The 21472-nt window shown below is 43.8% G+C and overlaps 1 protein-coding gene and 1 long non-coding RNA gene across 3 annotated transcripts in view; one reads left to right on the plus strand and one right to left on the minus strand.

The window, feature by feature from the left end:
- Positions 1-21472, minus strand: part of LOC127610681 (alpha-internexin-like) — a 39293-nt gene that overhangs the window by 13328 nt on the left and 4493 nt on the right. The window lies entirely within an intron of this gene.
- LOC127610744 (uncharacterized) lies at positions 1479-18101 on the plus strand. Of its 2 annotated transcripts, XR_007965015.1 has the most exons (5): positions 1479-1878; positions 2256-2361; positions 13545-13691; positions 17380-17549; positions 18001-18101. It is a non-coding gene; the product is annotated as an uncharacterized LOC127610744 (long non-coding RNA). The 2 variants fall into 2 exon arrangements; XR_007965016.1 differs by lacking the exons at positions 13545-13691; positions 17380-17549 and having other exon boundaries at positions 18014-18101.

The following is a 21472-nucleotide window of genomic DNA, read 5'->3' on the forward strand; positions in this document are numbered from 1 at the left end:
CACAAATTTGTGACGTTAAGGGAACATGTCTTTGCTGTGTTTGTTTGAGTAATTTTGGGCAAAAAGGGTTGGAGGCCAAGTATTTTTCTTTCAACTTTGGTTTTGGCTCATCATCAATGCGCTGAAGGAGCAAGTCAAAGTAAATATTTAGTAGGCCTATAGTTGTTCTTTCCCCTTCGTGCCATTGAAACTTCCCTAGATGTAACTTAGATGGTGGATTTGTTGGATTTTTCTGTTTTGATGCATCAAGCAGTACAAAAAGAATATAATGCAAGATGAGCATATGAGTTAATATTTTGCAGTACTCAATGCAGCATGCTTTAAACAGCCACACGTAGTGTATTGTCATATTAACCCAATAAAGATATTCTTTTTGCATTACAAAACATCTGAAAAGAAGACTTCTTTAAGTTTACATGTGTGGCTTGATTGGTCATAATTCTATAAGTTTAGGTTGGAAAAACACATTTTATACATTTCATTTTTATGGGACATTTTCAACACGAGTAAGTCCATGATGGTTTCCGAGACGTAATGTGTGTAATATATTGCTGGAATATAGACATACATTGAACACTGAGGAGGACACAAAGAAAAAACATCCCATAATGCATAATGAAAATTTGCAAGGAATCAAGCAGAAACAGCAAACAAGGTGCACACAGGCATGTTATTCCACATTTTTTTTCTGAAAATTTACTGTTTTGTTGAGCCCCTGTGTGCAGTACTGCACAAGAACAAGTAGGCACATGCATTTGTGCAGTGAACAATTCCAGGAAAAGGAGTGATTTACAGGTGGAGAGGAGACATGCCATGTGACATTAAAAACAATTACAGTGCTGAGAATTTTTATCAAGCAAAAAGTGCGAGATGAGCTTAACGGCATGAGAGAGGACCTGCTTTTTCTTCAGCCTTTGGGATTTCCTGTGGATACAGGCAGCGGTGTTGTCCTCGTTATCTCTATAATGCAAGCGGAGTCTTTTCTTGTAAATTAACCCACTGAGACCCCGGACCAAAGTAGCACTCTGACCTTCTGACCTAAGGTAGGAGGAAATATGAAGTACAGCATTGTCCATGTGTGTGTAACGAGTAAAGACATGGCAGGCATGGTGCCGTCTACTTGTTCCCCAAAGTGCATTTTGTGCCCTCAAAACACCATATGGTGTTGGATTTTTTATATCAAATGCGGAATCTCACTCGGTAAGCTTATTTGATAGTATTGGCTGGAAATGATATGGTGTCATTCTATCAGGATTAATGCCATGGATGCATTCCATTTGGCGACACTGTATATCATTGTGCCGTCGAGTCCAGCATCTACATACATGTGACAGTTATCTAGAGACATGTTGAATGAACATGGCAGCCAGCTATATCATTTTTAAATAGTTTTTAAAGGTATTCAATGTACATGAAAAATAATGACGTTATCAAATTAATGATACATTTTAACTTCTTACTGCTGCAAATGGTATAAATATGTGGAGTATCGCTCTGAGCGAGTGGCCTCACTTTATGTGTGTGTAACAAAGTCTGTTTATTACTCGGAGAGAATTTGATGTTTTATTGAAAAAGCAAAAAGCAGAGTTGAATGAATATCGCAATTGAATTTCATTGCAAGCTAATGAAACGCAGGAATTTATATTCTCCATAATGCAAACCAATGGCACCCATCATTAAACATGAAATTATGTCTTATGCTGTCTCCTCAGAGCACTCGCTAATCACCAAACAGAAAGTTAAAAGTGCAAGAAAGACCCTGTCAGTCTCCTTCTCACCAACCTTTGCAACGATCATGTCCATCCATACTTCACTACCACTTCCTGGCGCTTATAAATACCGGCACTTGACCTTATAATGGACCGCGGTGTCAGTCAAGTAATCGTTTCATTTTCGATTGACTCATTGTATATTTATCTTTTGTCTGAAATGCAGTTTCCTAAATACAAGTACACCTAAGTTTCAATTACGAGAGGTGACAGTAACATGAACAACACTACACTGCAACATTATAGTATGTTAAGATCTTCTGGAATGCGCTGAATTGGCAACTATATGCGATACAGTATATAGAGCACACGGATAGTTTTAATCTTATTCTTTGTCTGTTGCCTCTTTTATTTTTTTTAAACAAATGTATGTATAGATTTGTGTATGTAAGTATTAGAGTGTGTGCAATAACCTTCTTTTCGTATCTAATGTGGACCGATACATGTTCAGCTGTTCTTCTCCCCCACCAAAATGTTTTGGAGCAGATTGTGGACAAAGGAGTGGGTGTCTGGAAAGGGTGCTAAGGAGGGGAGAAGGGGACGATGTGTGGGAGTCCAAAGGGGACGGCTGGCTGGCTGGCTGTTTATGGAGGTGAGTTTGAGGGGGCAAAGGAGGGAGTAGGGGACTCTGGGGGTGCTGCGTGTGTGTGTGTGTGTGTCTGTGTGTGTGCGTGTGTGTGAGTGCATTCGTCTGCATAAGGATATGCATGCACTCGTCTGCCGGTGAGACCGTGTCTGTGTCCGCATTGGCTGCTTGTTCATCTGCCTGAGTGTGTGCGTGTGTGTGTGTGTGTGTGTGCGTGCGTGTGTGTGTGTGTGTATACGTGTGTGTGTGTGTGTGTGTGTGTGTACGTCTGTGCTCTTTTGTTTTGCTCTGGGTTGCTGGGTGATGGGACCAGCTGGGAGGGCTGAAGCCATTCACTTCCCTTCTGCTACCCTGAAGGCAGCCAGCAGGGAGAGGGGGTGCGGGGGTGGCGGGGGGGGGGGGGGGGGGGGGTCCGCTGGACTGAAATAATGAAAAAAAAGAGAGAGAGGAAAAGGGAGTGAGGCTTCATGTGTTGATGTTTAAATCTCCCTGCAAAAGAGAAAGTGAGCAAGGGAGTGATTGCAGTCACAAAAATAAGGTGATGGTGAGAGCTCATGAAGAAGATATTCATAATGGAAAGTGGTGTGATGCTGAGAGGTTGGGGGGGGGCTTGTAGATGAGTCGTGATCGAACTGAAGAGCTGACTCAGGCAGTCTGCTTTGGCAGAGGAGGTAGATGACCACCGATTGAACTGGATTACAGTCATCAGGTCACCACCAAAATAACACATACTGTATCTCAATATGAAATCAACCTAACAGATTCTAGATGACAATCACTATTTTCTTATTGAATTACTATACAGTAAATATTAAAAGAGGCTTTAGATTGAGCAACTTTGATGTCAGAGCTCATTTGTGGATTCAATTGGAGTTATTCAGAATTGACCTATACATATAACTGTATTGTAATCTGATTGCGGCAAGTGAAAAGAGTATGCACAAATTCTGATCGAAAAGAAGGTTATTAAGTGTACCCTTGTGTTTTAAGACAATAATCACAGGAGCCCCCATGTGTGCAGTTGTATAAAGATTGAAGTGATTAACGTATTGGCCCGAATATAAGACGGCTCTGATTATAAGACGACCCCTTCTTTTTCAAGACTCAGGTAAACTAAAGTGCAATCACATTTGTAAATGAATGGCTTCTGGTTTTTGAAATGTAAATTACAACATTACTTCTCTTCAGTTGCCGGTTAACCTGGCCGATCATCGACCCACTTTTCTCCAGACTGTCGCTACGTTTCTCCATTTTCTGCTATCTCTTCTATTATTTTCTTTCTTACCATTATTTTTATTTTTATTCTTCATGACAGAGGTTCGCTTTGGCCTGGGGAGTCAAGTTCAGCATTTGCTTCAATGATATGTGGCGCCATCTAGCGTCGTGAATGGGTATAATGTCTAGACCCCTAATATAAGGCGACACCCACCTTTTCAGTCTTATTTCAATGCAAAAAACACCATCTTATATTCGGGCCAATACGGTAGTCTTGGTTGATATCATGAGACAGAACTTCAAAATTACACAAAACACCCCGAGTTATTTGTTGGTAATTAGGAGCACTTTGAAGACTTTGCCGAGTTTGATAGAGAGCAAGTGAAAGTACGAGGGAAGAGGCGATGTGCTATCTGGGCTTTTGATCAGGTCGGCAGAGTTCTGGACATTTTGGAGCTTGTCCAGGGCCTTGGCAGAAAATGGTGAGGGGTGTAAGATTGGAAAGGTAGGTTGTCTAGGATCTGCCTGTATAGTTCATGGCTTTGTAAAATAAATCGTTCTACGATATGTAACAGATGGCTGTAATTCAATTTCCATTACTAATTGGAATACAGTACATCAAATGCCAAGCAGCATTAAATTATAATACAAAGTGGGTTTCTCAATGTTACGAGACCTTGAAAATGTGTAATGTGACCAGGAAAAAAAAATTGTCTTTGCTGACCTGTGTTGATTCTCCAGTCAAGATAACTTCAATGCAATGCGCATCCTTTAAATTGTAATTATGTTGTCAATGCATGTTAAAACAATGCCGTTGGAATAGAAATGTAGGTGCCACAGACACACGCACACGCACGCACCACCACAACTGATTGCAATCATGAATCAGTGAGTACAAAAAAAGAGGTGCCCGCAGAAGAATAGTTTTGCGTCCTTCTGATGGTTTGGAAAGAAGAACAGCGCTGGTATCATGAAGCTGCCAGAGGGTGGGAAAAGCGAGAGAAAGTTGGCAAAGCAGCTAAACTGTCGCTGCAGGCTCTTGAACCGCTGTGGCTGCTTCCTTGTTCCTGACATGAGTCGGTACAAGATTAATGACCTTCCTGTTTTCAGCTCCGGTATCTCCCGCACGACAGTTTTTGAAGTGCACTTCCAAATGTAGCACAATGTATTGGAGGGAAGTATACAAAGGTTGCACATGCACTTATAGTGTAACAATACCAGTAAACCTTTGACTCTTACCAAAAGCCATCTTTTCCATTGCAACTACGAGGAACTGCACTGATCTGTCAGCCGGAGTGGGTGTCACCAACCCCTTGCTCTATTAGCAGTCAGATCGCTCTTCTAAAATTCAGATGAGTTTCTTTTCAGCTAACCTGTGGCCTCAATTGCAAAATAAACCAAGAGCCAAATGTCAGTAGTGATAGTACTTATGAACGGGCCAGTTTGTTATTCTCAAGTGCTTTCAAGTACAAACAACCGTGGCAGATGTGTTTAACTGCTACTCCTAAGCTACTATGAGACTGTCACGTTCTCCATTTTGGCTCTACAGTACACACAAGCACACAGTCATGTCACAGTAATTCAAGGCTAAAGGCATAAAACACACTGCTGCACATTTGAGATGTTAGCGTTACATAATTGATGTGCGCCAGATAATGCTCATGACAAAGAGTTCACATTTCCTGTTTGGCAAAGAACTCTTCCCAAAGACAATACTTTCGTTTTATGATTTAAAAAATAAACAAATCAGAGAGGAAAGCAAAAAGACATCCATGAAAGGAAGATGGTGCAATATTGAATGTCAGAGAGAGCAAAAGAACTTATTTCCTGTAAGTCACCTGACCATGGAGGCGTTACATTGCATCAAGTAAACAGCACTCTCTCGCTCTTTCTCTTCCTGTATGACGTTCATTTTGAGAAGGTGAGCTCAAAAGTTACCCTGTCATTTCTGTATCTGTATCTATCGCTCTCTGCAAACCATCCCTCTTGATTTCAAATCCCACAGCTGGTCGAATTACCTCAAGCACCGCCTGTAGCACAGTTTGCTGCAAGTATTGTGGACTATTTTTACCAGTGGATTGACATTACTGCTATACATTAGCACTGTCACTGTGTTGTTCATTGATGTGTTTCCAATAGTTCTTGGACAGCCGATAGCAGCGGTGTGACTCAGAGAAATAGGATACATCAGGTGGTGGATGGACAGACAAATCAACCTTAAGGTATAAACTATGATTAGTTTGGGCCTTTTTATTATTTCTAGCATGGTGGGGGTTTTTTAAAATATTTTTTTTAATGGCCCCTCTGGTTCAGATGTTTCCTTTAGCTTCTAAAAAAATATTTTCCCACCAAATCATGTTGGACTAATATAAAATAATAATAATAATAACAATAATAATAATCCACGGACAAGCATTTCAGAATTCAGAGTTGTGTGCCTTCAGTGTAGCAACATGTTGGCCAGCACTGAATGCTTCTTAATGTAAATGAGAAGAGGCAGAGAAGGCCCCTTACTAAACAAAGCGAATACTCTATATGCCTCTGAGAAATATACTGGAGGCTTTGGTCGAATATGTTGGTGTTAAAATGTCCACTGTTTAATTCTCTTTTGATTTTTGTATGGTTAGTGGGATACGTTGCCCACCCACCTAGATAAACGAAAGTTCACTGCATGAGCCTACTGAGCAAGGAGTGCATATACATGCAGCTTTGACATCTGGGCAAGCCTTAAAAAGATACTACATAAACTTAACACATCCCTACTTCTGTCTTGCTTTTAAAGTTGACTGCAGTTGATATATCCCCGGGGGCAGCCGGGAAATCACAAGCTTTATTTGCGACGCTGTCATGACAAGTACACATATTTCATGATGCTTATTTAATAAGGACCGACTAATACTCGCCTGGCTCCATCCTATGCGTGTGATTCTAATGGGGCTATTGGTCTGGCACTTTGGCATGACAACATTGTTGAATATAAGTATCATCTCTGTCACAGTGCCGGCTGACTATTCAAAACTGAGATGAGTTCAAAACACAATCAACATATTGCCATTCTCTGATTGCACTTATATAGGATTGCAAGGTGTTAAAATGTGTTAAAATGGGCAACCATCAAGGAGGAAATGATGTACATTAAAAATCAGTACCCAGGTTTATTAACTGCAAGGACATTTTTAGCACCACAATCACAACAGAATTATTTCAGGGCACTTTACACATGGAGCAGGTCTAAGACCACGCTCCTCTCATATTAGAGTAACTGAACCCCACGTGAGCAAACACTTGACAGTGGAGGTAAGGGAAAATTCACCCTTGTGAAGAAACCTCAAGCAGGCCCAAGACTCAAGGCCCTATTTTCGTGCCCAACGCCAATCTAAGACAAAGTGCAGTCTGTGTGCATGGGTGGAGTTTCTTTATGTATTTTCGTAGACGGGCACAGCTAGAAAGGGATGTTTGCACTGTAGTGGGAGTGAACACCGCCTGCTTGTGTTCCAGCCAATTGTTCGCTTTAAATTCAGTGCAGAAGGGGTGCGCTCACTTGTCTGTACACATTGTGGAAGCGGAACCGGACTCACTGCAGCCCATGCAGAGTATCAAAGTGTGCAAGGTTACTCGAAGGGTAAAGAAACCTCACTTTGCGGGTGATGTCAAGTTGCCCAAGGTTATCACAGATCACATCTGTGAAGTGGGCATTTGGAGACTGTCCCCCCTCGGTCATTGGTATCCATGAAGCATGAAGTGGGCATTTGAGGTAATAGTAATAATTCAGCCATGCAGATGGATCATTTATTATGCACTGCAATGATGTGATGTCATCTTTAGTAGACATCTCCATCATGCCCTGCAGTGTGAATGTAGCCTTAATCACAATACCGTGTTTGGATTTCTAGGGACATTTTTTTAAAATTCGATTTCCCCTTTAACAGAACCATTTTTTTCAGCTCAGTCAACCACGTTCTTATGGGTTCCCTGCTCATCATCTTGCCCTAGCATGACATAAGCACTTTCACACTACATCCCTGGTAAAATGCTACATCAGTCAGCAGTAGAGCTGGGATTTATTTTACCTGACCGTTTCAGACACATGCGCGACAACTACAATTGCTTTCAACAGAAAAGGGAGCCCATACCAGTTTGTGCAATAAGTCTTTAAAAATGATGATTATCATGCAGTGGCACCTTTACTTGTGAGTGCCCCAGCTTACGAGTTCACACTTTTTCCACCTGTAATTGTGAAAAGCCGAAAAACTCTACAACCATTTATATTGTGCAGAGTATTGAAAACAAAAGCTAATTGGCGTCCGAGTAGGCAGCCGTCGGCAAGTGCTCTCACAAGCCTTGCATTTTTGGGTTGTTTTTTGTTTAGTTTTGTCACTTTGTGTTTGTTGTTACGTCGTGTGGACCTGATGTGGACTTTTTTTCAGCATTTTTTGGCCACGACATTCATCAAGGAGGAGACACTGTGCTTGGTGGTTGCGCCTTCTCGGCAGCATGGGTATACCAGCACTGTTTTTGACTGGGAGGAATGTTCGCGCCATTTGACTGTCGTTGCTGGACAGTCCCGGGGCGCTTGTGTCTTGCGCCTGTAATGGGCAGCATTTTTCACAGCCCCGCTTTGTTCAGCGGAGAGATCGGTGCTGTTGAACAGTCTAGATGGATGTAAGGCTTGAGGAGCCGACGATGAGAAGAAAGGAGCGTTAGTGCGGAACGCCGATGCGGATTTGAAACTGGGAGTCGCGGCTTGGAGTTCGAAGCGGATTACGTGGGACAGGAGAAGTGAACTAATCTCTTTTCGTCAATGGACGCTACAGCTTTGTGTTTGCTTTCAAAACTTAGCTTGTAGCAGACGTGTGCACCTTTTCAGCATGACGTCTCTGATCCACTGGTGAAAGGACACTTTGACCCTCTCCTCTTTCATCTATAACTGCTTCAGACAACAAAGTGTATGCAGAAAAGTGGTGAAGATTGCACGACTGTCTGTGTCCTATGTGTTGTGTTGTGTTATTTTTGTTATTTTGACTTAAAAATGCCGCCGCGAGGGTGGCTGCCTTTCCTGCAGCTCCTATATTTTGTTGTTCCACTTCTTCCTTTCATAACTTTGCTGCTATGGATTGGGAATTTCTCCATTGCGAGACTAATAAAGGTTTTTTGTAGGATCACATTGGCTTGTTTGCGCCATGTTTATGTCTTCTTGTTGCTGCAGGAAATAATATATTTTGTGAGCAGATTTCACTGAAGTGGAAACACCGCAGAAGGTTTATTGACTCATACTTCCTATTTTTGGTAATGTGTGCGAGTCAAGGTATTTACAAGGATCGAGGAAGTCTTACTTTATTTGGTAGAGGGGAAAATGTGGCTGTGAAGGTTGAAAATTTCACACAGATGTGTTTCAGCTTTGTGTACCATTGAAGGTGTGAAGCTTGCGATGCATGTTTAAGGGTTCCTCCATGTTTTTAATCCCTACCTATAGATTTAAACCATTTAAATGAGATGAAGTTATTTAAATAGATATTAAATAAAACTTCAAGGTATGACCAAGTGAAATGTTTGTTTGACAGCAAATTCATTGTCCGTATTAAGAGTTCCAGTGGAAACAGAAATGTTTGTAACCAAGTCCAAACGTATTTTGAACTTTAAAGGCATCCATTTGTAATATTATTCACTAATTGGCCTAGTTTTTACTTCATATCCTATTCTATATAGGTTTATTATATGCATTAAATACGTTTCTGACGTTTTTGGCCATATTTGGGGGGGAAAAAAAGCTAAATGACTGATGTCTTGTGTGCCACTGACATGTTCATATCAATACAATAGAAGCTCCGAACTAAAATGCACCTGAAGTTGGGAATGCTACCAAAATTGCTTCGAAAGTAAGAAAAACTCCAGAGGTCAAAGAGTTGTCATGAATGATGTCATGTGAGACTTCAGCACTGTGAGTTGGCTTTGATGGGGTTTTTTTGGTTACTGTGTGATGACCTGTGATGCCACAATGGAAGGGCAATTGTGATAAACAAAGAGAAAAAAGTGTGATGATGTCTCTATCCAGTACAATGTGCCAACAGAATATACTGTACACCACAAAGTCTCACGACATAATGTGGAGATTCACCTTGAAAGCACAAGGAGTACTGGCCACTGTGTACCCATGAGAACACAATTTTTCCCCCCCCAAGTTACAATTAGCAAGTTTAAGTTAAATGCCTTCATTCTGCGCATGCTACATGCCAGTCGGACATAATCACAAAGGTAAGTTTCATTTTAATTTTAGTTGTATTTGATCATTAACATCGTCAAACTCTGGGATTGGGATGCCAATTCATAATGTTTTAACGATTCTGATTTCATTTTCAATTCAATCAATTTCAATTCTTCATCGATGCTCTTATCGATGCTTTTGGGGAAAAAAGGAGACTAAACAAGTAGATTAGCACCCACTTTGTTTTATGACTTTGACATCTGTAACCAAGCAACATTTTCAACATGCAACCTAGATTTTTCTGTGTACTCATGTCCAGTAAGATTTTAACACCAGTGAGATATATTATCAACTCAGGTCCAACTGTGATCTGGAAACTCACGCTCTACTGCTTTGGTGAAAGGAGAAGCTAGACGTAGCCAGTGACACTCGCCACGGGACAGGTTCTACGATAAGTATGAAATGGCACGAACATTGTTACCTGGAGTATTGACAGGAGAGGACGTGGGTCGTTGCCACTGCTGCTGGGTTGAGCACTAAAGAGCGTATCAAAAGCGTGACCGGAATGAAGTTATCGCATGGTGTGTGTGCAAATGCTTTGGCATATTAGAAGTGTTACCTCCCTTAGACGAAATATTAATATGATTTGCAATTACTGCGAGTTTCCCTGTTGTGATGATTTCTTGTAAAATGGAAAATAACCTTTGGGCGAGTTTTTGGAGCATGTATCGTGTTAGCCATGCTAGTAAATAACGTTGCTACGCAATGTGCGTAGCGCCCTCATTCGTGCTGATTGGAAATGATACATTCATCCATCCATTTTCTGATCCACTTTTCCACACAAGGGTCGTGAGGCAAACTGGAGCCCATCCCGTATTGTTTTTGGGCAATAGGCGGGGGGCACCCTGAACCGGTTGCCAGCTAATCGCACGGCATACATAGACGAACAACCATTCGCGCTCACTCTCAAACCTACGGACTATTTAGAGCAGGGGTCCCCAACCTATTTTGCCCCACGGACCGGTTTATGTCAGACAATATTTTCAGGGACCGGCATTTAAGGTGTGGAGGAAATAATACAACAAATAATATGGTAAGAGCTGCATGAACACTGTGGTCTTTTCGAAAGATAATAATAAACACGAGGAGCATCTAATCTGGCCGCAACACTCTGATAGCTATGGTAATGTTTAATGCCTTCAAAATACGATACAACGCAAATTCAAAGTGCATGAAAATGTCAACTCACCACAATGCTGAATCAGTGCGAGCCCCGAGCTTGATTTATGCAACCGGGCAGTCCCATCTCGGGGTAACAGGAGACAAGGACACCTGAAGTGTGTGCTTTATGTCGAGTCTACTTCGTAATTTTGATTTAGTCGCCGTTGCTGCGCAAAACCCCTGCCTCACACAGGTAGCATGTCGGAAAAAGCAACAGTGCTATTGTGGCGATCTCAGAGTATTCAGCCATAACTTGAATAGAGAACACCGGCAGAGTTGTTGTCTCGAACATACTTTAAAGGCTGCCATCATTTGCGATCTCCAGCAGTTTATTTTACTCATTTTGCAAGCTCTGGCATTTTGTTTTTAGCGTAATCAGTCACATGACGGAGAAGCGTGGTTTGACGTGCGTCAAGAGTGACACAGACAGATGTAACGGAGAATCAGGTAACTTTTTCAAAGTAAAACATATTTCGTATTCCAATATAAAAACAACGGAATTAATGTAAGTTCTTATTGTGCGGCCCGGTACCAAATACCCCACGGACTGGCTGTTGGGGACCCCTGATTTAGAGTGTGCCATTAACATACCATGCATGTTTTTTGGATGTGGGAGAAAACCAGAATACCCAGTGAAAACCCATGCAAACTCCACACAGCGAGGCCAGAGCCTGAATCGAACCTTGCACCTCTGCACTGTGAGGCCGACGTGCTAACCACTGGACTACCGGGCCGCTCGGACTTGATACAATACAACTTTATTTATATAGCGCATTTCTCAACACCTGCAGATGTAACAAAGCATTTAACATAAAACATAAAAACATAACAACATAAAAAACATGAATTAATATGTAATAATATATGTGTATAATGAATGAATAATGATTAGGGAATCATTTACAAGAATGATGCCATAGAATGAATACTCTGGGAACCAGTTCTCAAAAAGAATCCAAGATACAAATCACTACTGTGTAAGACAGGGATGTTGAAATGTGCAGTGAAGAAAAGTTTACTAGTAGAGCTGATCTGTTAGATATACTGTACTGTATTTCGATGACATCCTATGTTGAAAATAGTAAATACAAAAAACTGAAAGCTGACCAGTGTCCTCAACAGCAATTATGTTCCAACTCAGAGTTTATGTGTAAGGACCTGGGCTCGTCAGCTGGAGTGTATAAATAGAGAGGAAATATATCAGGGCAAAGGGAGTGACAAAGTGGGAATTAAAGCAGATGGTTAGTTTGGAGGAGGGGGTCACCCCCGAAACTCCCTTGTTGTTCACCCCAGCCGGACCCCCAACCCCTCTTTCTCCTTTCCACCCCCAACCTCTCGCCACAATGCTGAGCTGTGACACGCCCTGTTTTATAGCATATGATTATCAAGTCTTCTTCTTCACACATAATTCCAAGCACACACAGATTGGATCCTTGTTTTTTTAATGTTAAAATATCACTCAAAAACGAATAAAATAATTTTACAAATATATACATGTAGTGATGATAAATGATCTTGATACATTTCAAAAGAATGTTTTTGTGCGTCATCCATTTTTTACACCTTGTGGCAAGTTTCCACTGGTCACCTGCATTGCACAGATGTTGAGATATGTACGACATGACTATCAGCAGTCTGTTACTGGTGGGTGTAGACGTCTCAGTTTGGTGAAGTCCTGCCACATTTTATATCAGTGGTCGAGAACCTTTTTGGCTAAGAGAGCCATAAAAGCAAAATATTTGGAGATGTATTGCAGTGAGAGCCATCTATCTATCTATCTATCTATCTATCTATATGTATATATATAAATATATAACTGTATTTTAAAAGTGAATTCAGCAAAATGTCAGTATTTTAAGGCTCTGAATGTATTCTTTTAAATAATTTTGTGATAATACTAACCATTAATGTGAATGGTTTTCCATTCCTCACGATTTTTACAAATCCAGCAAAACGAGTGGAATTCTAGTCAGCTTTCCGGGTCCATACTCGGAGTTGTTGCTGGTTAGCTTGCAACCTGCTCAATAGCTTGCACGCTTCCTTTCCGCTGTCTCTCGCAGGGTATTTTGATGCGAATGTAGCACTGCGCGTGTCAAAGTGCCGCTTTACATTCGACCGTTTCATCGATTCTATTTTGTCATTGCAAATCAGACACACCACAGAACCTGTTCACGCCACAAAGGTGAATCCTTTGGTCCATTCGTCCTGAAGTCGACCATACTCGTCATCTTTTTTTTTGCCATCTTATTCGTTTAGGATCAGCTTTGAGCTAATGACAGAGCAGGCTGATTCAAAGTGGGGTGTTTACATGTTTCCTCAGCAACGGCCAACGTAGGCCAGTATTATTCAATCAAAATTGCTCCTGGAGCCAACTGCAGCCCTGAACAGGAAATGAGCAGTAAAAAAATCGATGGATGGATTAAACAAGCGAGAATATTTGGTTTTATCTGCGAGCCAGATACAATCAGCAAAAGAGCCACATATGGCTCGCGAGCCATAGGTTCCCGACCCCTGTTTTACATCATCCATCCATCCTCTTCTGTTTATCCAGGGTCGGGTAGCGAGTGCAAGAGTCTAAGCCCGGATTTCCCTCCCTCCAGCCACTTCAACCAACTCTTCCATGCACATGTGTAGTGGATCTTAGACATATTTCATTCATGAATATGTGATCAGCTGGCATCAAACCCTCTGAATCATTGTAATATATTTTAATTTGTGGTCACCAACGTTTTTTAAAGAAAGAGCGACTCGTGGGTATTGATTAATGCAAGGGCTACCATAATGCTACACACTTATTAAAAAAAGCTCAATTCATGATTATATGTCGATTAAATGATATTTTATATACGTGAAGACATTCATCCTTTTAAATGAGTTCTCAAATTTCTCACATTGGTCAATCATGATTTAACAGGGACCCCTCCGTGAGTCGTCACCTTACCGTGGTGGAGGGGTTTGTGTGTCCCAATGATCCTAGAAGCTAAGTTGTCTGGGGCTTTATGCCCCTGGCAGGGTCACCCATGGCAAACAGGTTCTAGGTGAGGGGCCAGACAAAGCACGGCTCAAAAGACCCCTTATGATGAGTAAAATTAATGGATCTCAGTTTCCCTTGCCCGGACGCGGGTCACCGGGGCCCCCCTCTGGAGCCAGGCCTGGAGGTGGGGCTCGTTGGCAGGCGCCTGGTGGCCGGGCTTACACCCATGGGGCCCGGCCGGGCACAGCCCGAAGAGGCAACGTGGGTCCCCCTTCCCATGGGCTCACCACCCATGAGAGGGGCCAAAGGGGTCTGGTGCAATGTGAGCTGGGCGGCAGCCAAAGGCGGGGACCCTGGCGGTCCGATCCTCGGCTGCAGAAGCTAGCTCTTGGGACATGGAATGTCACCTCCCTGGCAGGGAAGGAGCCCGAGCTGGTATGTGAGGCAGAAAATTTCCGACTGGATATAGTCGGACTTGCCTCCACACACAGCCTGGGTTCTGGTACCAGTTCTCTCGAGAGGGGTTGGACTCTCTTCCACTCTGGAGTTGCTCACGGTGAGAGGCGCAGAGCAGGTGTGGGCATACTCATTGCCCCCCGGCTCAGTGCCTGTACATTGGGGTTCACACCGGTAGACGAGAGGGTTGCCTCCCTCCGCCTTCGGGTGGGTGGACGGGTCCTGACTGTTGTTTGTGCATATGCACCAAACAGCAGCTCAGCATACCCACCCTTTTTGGAGTCCTTGGAGGATGTGCTGGAGAGTACTCCTGCTGGGGACTCCATTGTTCTGCTGGGGGACTTCAATGCTCACGTGGGCAATGACAGTGATACCTGGAGGGGCGTGATTGAGAGGAACGGCCCCCCCGATCAAAACCCGAGTGGTGTTTTGTTATTGGACTTCTGTGCTCGTCACGGATTGTCCATAACGAACACCTTGTTCAAACATAAGGGTGTCCATATGTGCACTTGGCACCAGGACACCCTAGGCCGCAGTTCGATGATCGACTTTGTAGTTGTATCATCGGATTTGCGGCTGCATCTTCTGGACACTCGTGTGAAGACAGGGGCGGAGCTGTTAACTGATCAGCACCTGGTCGGTGAGTAGGCTCCGATGGTGGGGGAAGATGCCGGTCCGTCCTGGCAGACCCAAACGTATAGTGAGGGTTTGTTGGGAGCGTCTGGCGGAATCCCCTGTCAGAAGGAGTTTCAACTCCCACCTCCGACAGAGCTTTTCCCATGTTCTGGGGGAGGCGGGGGACATTGAGCCCGAGTGGACCATGTTCCGTGCCTCTATTGTTGAGGCGGCCAATCTGAGTTGTGGCCGTAAGGTGGTTGGTGCCTGTCGTGGCAGCAATCCCCGTACTCGCTGGTGGACACCAGCAGTAAGGGATGCCGTCAAGCTGAAGAAGGAGTCCTATCGAGCCTTTATGGCCTGTGAGACCCCAGAGGCAGCTGACGGGTATCGACTGGCCAAGCGGACCGCGGCTTCGGTGGTCGCCGAGGCAAAAACCCGAGCGTGGGAAGAGTTCGGTGAGGCCATGGAAGCCGACTTCCGGACGGCTTCGAGGAAATTCTGGTCCACCATCCGACGTCTCAGGAGGGGGAAGCAGTGCACCACTAACACTGTGTACAGTGGGGATGGGGCGCTGCTGACTTCGACTCGGGACGTTGTGAACCGGTGGGCAGGGTACTTCGAAGACCTCCTCAACTCCACCAACACGCCTTCCTTGGAGGAAGCAGAGCCTGGGGACTCTGAGGTGGGCTCTCCTATCTCTGTGGTTGAAGTCACCGATGTTGTTAAAAAGCTCCTCGGTGGCAAGGCCCCAGGGGTGGATGAGATCCGCCCGGAGTTCCTCAAGGCTCTGGATGTTGTGGGGCTGTCCTGGTTGACACGCCTCTGCAACATCGCGTGGTCAACAGGGAGAGTGCCTCTGGATTGGCAGACCGGGGTGGTAGTCCCTCTTTTTAAAAAGGGGGACCGGAGGGTGTGTTCCCACTACAGAGGGATCACACTCCTCAGCCTCCCTGGTAAGGTCTATTCAGGGGTGCTGGAGAGGAGGGTCCGTCAGGAAGTCGAGCCTCAGATTGAGGAGGAGCAGTGTGGTTTTGTCCCGGCCGTGGAACAGTGGACCAGCTCTACACCCTTAGCAGGGTCCTTGAGGGTATGTGGGAATTCGCCCAACCAGTCTACATGTGTTTTGTGGACTTGGAGAAGGCGTTTGACCGTGTCCCTCGGGGAGTTCTGTGGGGGGTGCTTCGTGGGTATGGGGTACCGAACCCCCTGATACGGGCTGTTCGGTCACTATACCACCGATGTCAGAGTTTGGTTCGCATTGCCGGCAGTAAGTCGGAATCGTTTCCAGTGGGGGTAGGACTCCGCCAAGGCTGCCCTTTGTTGCCGATTCTGTTCATAACCTTTATGGACAGAATTTCTAGGCGCAGCCGAAGCGTTGAGGGGGTCCGTTTTGGGGGCCTCAGTATTACATCCCTGCTTTTTGCAGATGATGTGGTGCTGTTGGCTCCTTCAAACGGGGCTCTCCAACTCTCACTGGAGCGTTTCGCAGCCGAGTGTGAAGCGGTTGGGATGAAAATCAGCACCTCCAAATCTGAAACCATGGTCCTCAGTCGGAAAAGGGTGGAGTGCCCCCTCCGGGTCGGGGAGGAGATCTTACCCCAAGTGGAGGAGTTCAAGTATCTTGGGGTCTTGTTCACGAGTGGGGATAGGAGGGAGCGGGAGATCGACAGGCGGATCGGTGCAGCGTCTGCTGTGATGCGGACGTTGTATCGGTCTGTCGTGGTGAAGAAGGAGCTGAGCCAAAGGGCGAAGCTCTCAATTTACCGGTCGATCTACGTCCCAACCCTCACCTATGGTCACGAGCTTTGGGTCGTGACCGAAAGAACGAGATCCCGGATACAAGCGGCTGAAATGAGTTTTCTCCGCAGGGTGTCCGGGCTCTCCCTTAGAGATAAGGTGAGAAGCTCAGTCATCCGGGAGGGGCTCAGAGTCGAGCCGCTTCTCCTCCACATCGAGAGGAGCCAGATGAGGTGGCTTGGGCATCTGATTCGGATGCCTCCTGAGCGCCTCCCCGGTGAGGTGTTCCGGTCCTGTCCCACCGGGAGGAGACCCCGAGGAAGACCCAGGACACGCTGGAGAGACTATGTCACCCAGCTTGCCTGGGAACGACTCGGGATCCCCCGGGGAGAGCTGGAAGAAGTAGCTAGGGAGAGGGAAGTCTGGGCTTCCCTGCTAAAGCTGTTGACCCCGCGACCCGGCCCCGGATAAGCGGTAGATGATGGATGGATGGATGGATTTAACAGGGTATAAACAAATAATATCGGTATGCACCACTTTCTTTTGATAAATCTCTGCAAGTGTAAGCATTTTTGAAATGATTGCTTCGATATGTTTCCAGTAAATCACACTGTCTCAGCACTGGTGAGGTATTTGAACTGGCCCACCGGCTGCTCATGTATTCCTTTCGGGCTGCCTGTTGCCTACAGGCACCATGTTGGGACTTCTCTTTTAAATCATCCCACGGAGCAGCACAGCTCTGGGATGCGAGGGCCACTTGAACAATTTGAGGTGAGTGGGGAGGAGGTGGTGGGGGTCTCCAATTGCCCACTTCATGGCGCAGATGTGCTTCCACTGTGTTGAGATTCCAGTGCATGACTGGCCCGCCACATTTAAAACGATTGAAAGGAGCCGCTCAGATTGCTCACAATTGAAGCTGGCTGTGACCAAACCCACATGGGCTTTGCCCTCCTCGCAGATCCGCCAGCCTGCGCTCCCCTGCCAAGTTACCGACACCAGATTTAACCCGCCGCTGTGCAGAAATATGTCACGCCTTGCGCAAGATTTATGCCAGCCATAGAAATAGAGCCCACAGTCTCTCTATCATGTCCTGGCTCGTACCATTGGGATTTGCAAGGAAAACTTAACTGGAGAGACCATCTCTCTGAGCCCCTCTGGATAACTGAGCATCCCACCCTTTCTGTAAGGTAAAGCAAACTTATTTATTTATTTGGTCTTTTAGTTATGACCTACAGCACGTGACCAGAGGAGAGAAGAAAATAGATTCACTGGAAAATCGAGAACTTCACCTTTCCGTTCAGCTCCTTCATCACCATGACACACGTCCCTGAATTTTAAGGGAATGAGTGGAGACGTTTTGATTGGCTGGCAATCATGTTGGCTGTGTTCACTCCCACAATGGCGCAAACATGTATTCCTATGTGTGCCCATCTCCAAAAATGCCCAAAGAAAGAAAACTCCATCCATGCGTTCACTTAGACTGCACTTTGTGTTTGACTTGTGAAAATGGGGCCCCAAGCGTCTGTGTGGAGTTTGCATGTTCACCCCGGAGCTCGTGTGGCTTTTGTCCATGTAATGCTTATTCCAACGATCGATAAATCTTAGGTTAATTAAGGACACTCAATTAAGCATTTGTGTAAATGTTCTGATAAATGTTTGCATGACTGCCAATCAGTCCTAACCTATTATTCTGAATAGGATAAGCAATAGAAAATGGATGGATGGAAGTCAATGGTATGATCTTAACCCAAGTGTATGCTTTGCACTCATTGAAGACAAACATGAAGGCGGACACACAAACAAACAAGCAATGAAGTTCTAGCAAAGCATCCCTGGAGAGGATTTGCTGAGATCCCTCTGCTGCAGTTATTGACTACAAAGGCATTTCATCCAAGTTTCAGAAAAGTGGTGGCATTTACAATAATATCAATTGCGCAATGTAAAAAAATAAATGCTTCTACTTAATGGTAAATTTGATGAAACATTGAATTAAAGATATTGAATCTTTAATTCAATATTTAGCGGATAAAAGAAAATTTATAAGGACTGCAATTGTCCAAATACTTTTGGTCCTAGACAGTGGAAATAATAAACGCAAGAAAGAGGAGCAACCGGATTTGTCACCATGAGGGAGATAAAAGAAGAGTGAGAGAAATACAGCTAAAAGGAGGGAGGGGTGTTGTGGGTACAGCGCTCCAGTTGGTGTTGCTATGGCCCTGCCCTCTCTGCTCACTGAGCCATTTCCTGTTTTTGACCTGAAATCTTAATTTAGAGCCATTCCTCCTCGCTGCTTGGCATTCATTCACTACACTGTAAAATCTAAAATCCGATTTTAGTGGTGAGTCATTTGGTATGATGAAGACTATTATCTGACTAGCGTTGCTTGCTTGAATTTTGACCAGTTACAAGGCTTTCTAATTGGTGATTAATCACAAATAGCTACATTTGAAACATAGATTATGTAACTGACCAAACCCTTGCAAGATGCTGGTAGACCTCTGATTTGTTTAGATAGGGAAGCAAATGTTCCCCATTGAAAATAGTGTGTGGTGGTGGTGAGGGGGTGCATAAGACTGTAATGTAGTGTCCACTATGTGTAGAGTGTATACTGTCTTGTCTTGTATTTAATTGTCCTAATTATGTTGTGCTGTGTATGTGTATGTTTTTTTGCTCAATGTATGTAGCAGCACAGAGAGACTGTCCTCCGAGACAAGTTTCTCCTATGGGAGACCTAATAAAAGTCAAATCAAATCAAATCAAAATAATAGAGCTGGAAATACAGGGTCCCAAAAATCCAACGTTTGGAGGTTATGAAGAGCGCACAATGAAGTACTTTGTGCAGCAGGGTGAGAATATGTCGCCACGCCGCACGAAAAAGCACGCTCAGTTACGGCCTACTGGCCGTTTTTCGTGATTGTTTTAAATCAATGGTCTAGAAGTATTATTATACAGTATTCAAATATTTACCGCAATTAGGACTTTAATGCTGCAGTTGTTTAGGTTATTGACAGACTACAGCGCCTTGCAACTGGGAATAGTACATTATATTTCGTTGAAATGGAGTAATAACTACTAACAACTAATAAACTAACCTTAACTTTTGACAAGTGGCAGTCACTGTTGTCTCAGTACATTGTATGTGAGTGATGACTTCAGATGACTTTCCGGGTATATTCTTCTCTTTTCAACTCTTGAACACCCCTCTCTCAGGCTGCACCTTCTTTTGGAATAAACTTTGAAAAAAAAAGTCTCACATAGCATGCCGGCATCACATTTGTTGTCATTCATGGTGGCGGACAATTTTCTTTATTAAAAAAAAACTACCGGTAATAATAAATAATAAGTAAAGTGAAGTTTGACTATTGTTCACGCTACTTCATATTTAGTAACTGGGAAGTTACTTCATATTTAGTCATCACAACAGTCCTGAAATGGTTCAATACTGTTATCCTTGTTTCTTATTGTTCAAGTCTTAAATTTCTCTCATTGGATTAATAATATACAGCAGTGGTGGGTGGTGAGTTTTGCACCTGGGCCTTCAGTTGGTATTCGTGAGCGAATCCACCTTTTAATAGCACAATAATGTCACAATATATCCTTTGTTTGTCCCTCACTGGGGAAATTTACAGCCTCCAGCAGCAAGAATGTGTCCCCCCCCTCAAAAAAACAAACAAAAACCCCAGCAAGAACTCCAAACTAATACAACACAATATATTACCTATAATTTTTATCAATGTGAAAACTTTAAATAAATAAATGGCAGTAGTAGTCTGACTTGTTTACTCAACCATAACCACTCTGAAATAACCCCCCCCCCCCCGCCCTCTCAAAAATTGAAAACAATCCAGTCTGCAAAGCAGTGTTGGTAGAAATAGCTCTAAAGTGCATTTTTTCTTCAAGTATGCTTTGAAAGTGAATTTTCAATCATGGTCTCATATCGTCCTCCATCGGAAATCAAGCTTTGGCCACACATCGAGCTGAATCAATCAGAAGCGATAGTATCCGAACCAATGAGAGGACGGAGAAACTCCTACATCACAGGGTCTGCACAATGTTTTTTTTTTCTGCAGGTGAATCTACAATCTAATTCGATAAAAGAAGCACCAGCAGATTTCAGTGGTTTGTGTGGTGGACGACTGCGCTTGAGGTCCTGGCGGCATTGGACGAAATATGTTCACGGCAACACATCGAAGAGGAAATCTGATTGCACTAAAAAAAAATAAAAAAAATAGCCACAATGTTACTCTTATCAGTGCTTACAGCCTGGAGAAATACTGTCAACTGCAGCCCACAGATTCTGCCTCTCAACATTAACCTCAACCTTTATGTTGCGCTTTTACAACAACTCAAATAATTATGTGAAAACAAAGTAATTCCCAAAAGTTCACAGTAATACTGTAGGAATAAAAGTTAATTTAAGAGTTATAAAAAATAAGATCTATGTTTTTGCAAAAATTCTAAGGAGTAATCATAATTTAGATCTGTCTTGATTAAAGTCTGTCCTGAGAGTAGACACTCTGTCTGGACAAACATGGAGATCTGCATTGTTTTTGTGAGTGTATAGCAGCACAACGGTGAGTGTGCAATGGGGGGTGGTAAGCGCACAAACACTTTCAGTTACCCCTGTCTTGCACACTCGAAAGCCCCACTGCTGTTTTGTCTGTTCAAACAACTGCCTATCTGTTATTTTACTG

This window comes from Hippocampus zosterae, chromosome 11 (assembly GCF_025434085.1).
Source record: "Hippocampus zosterae strain Florida chromosome 11, ASM2543408v3, whole genome shotgun sequence".
NCBI lineage: Eukaryota > Metazoa > Chordata > Actinopteri > Syngnathiformes > Syngnathidae > Hippocampus > Hippocampus zosterae.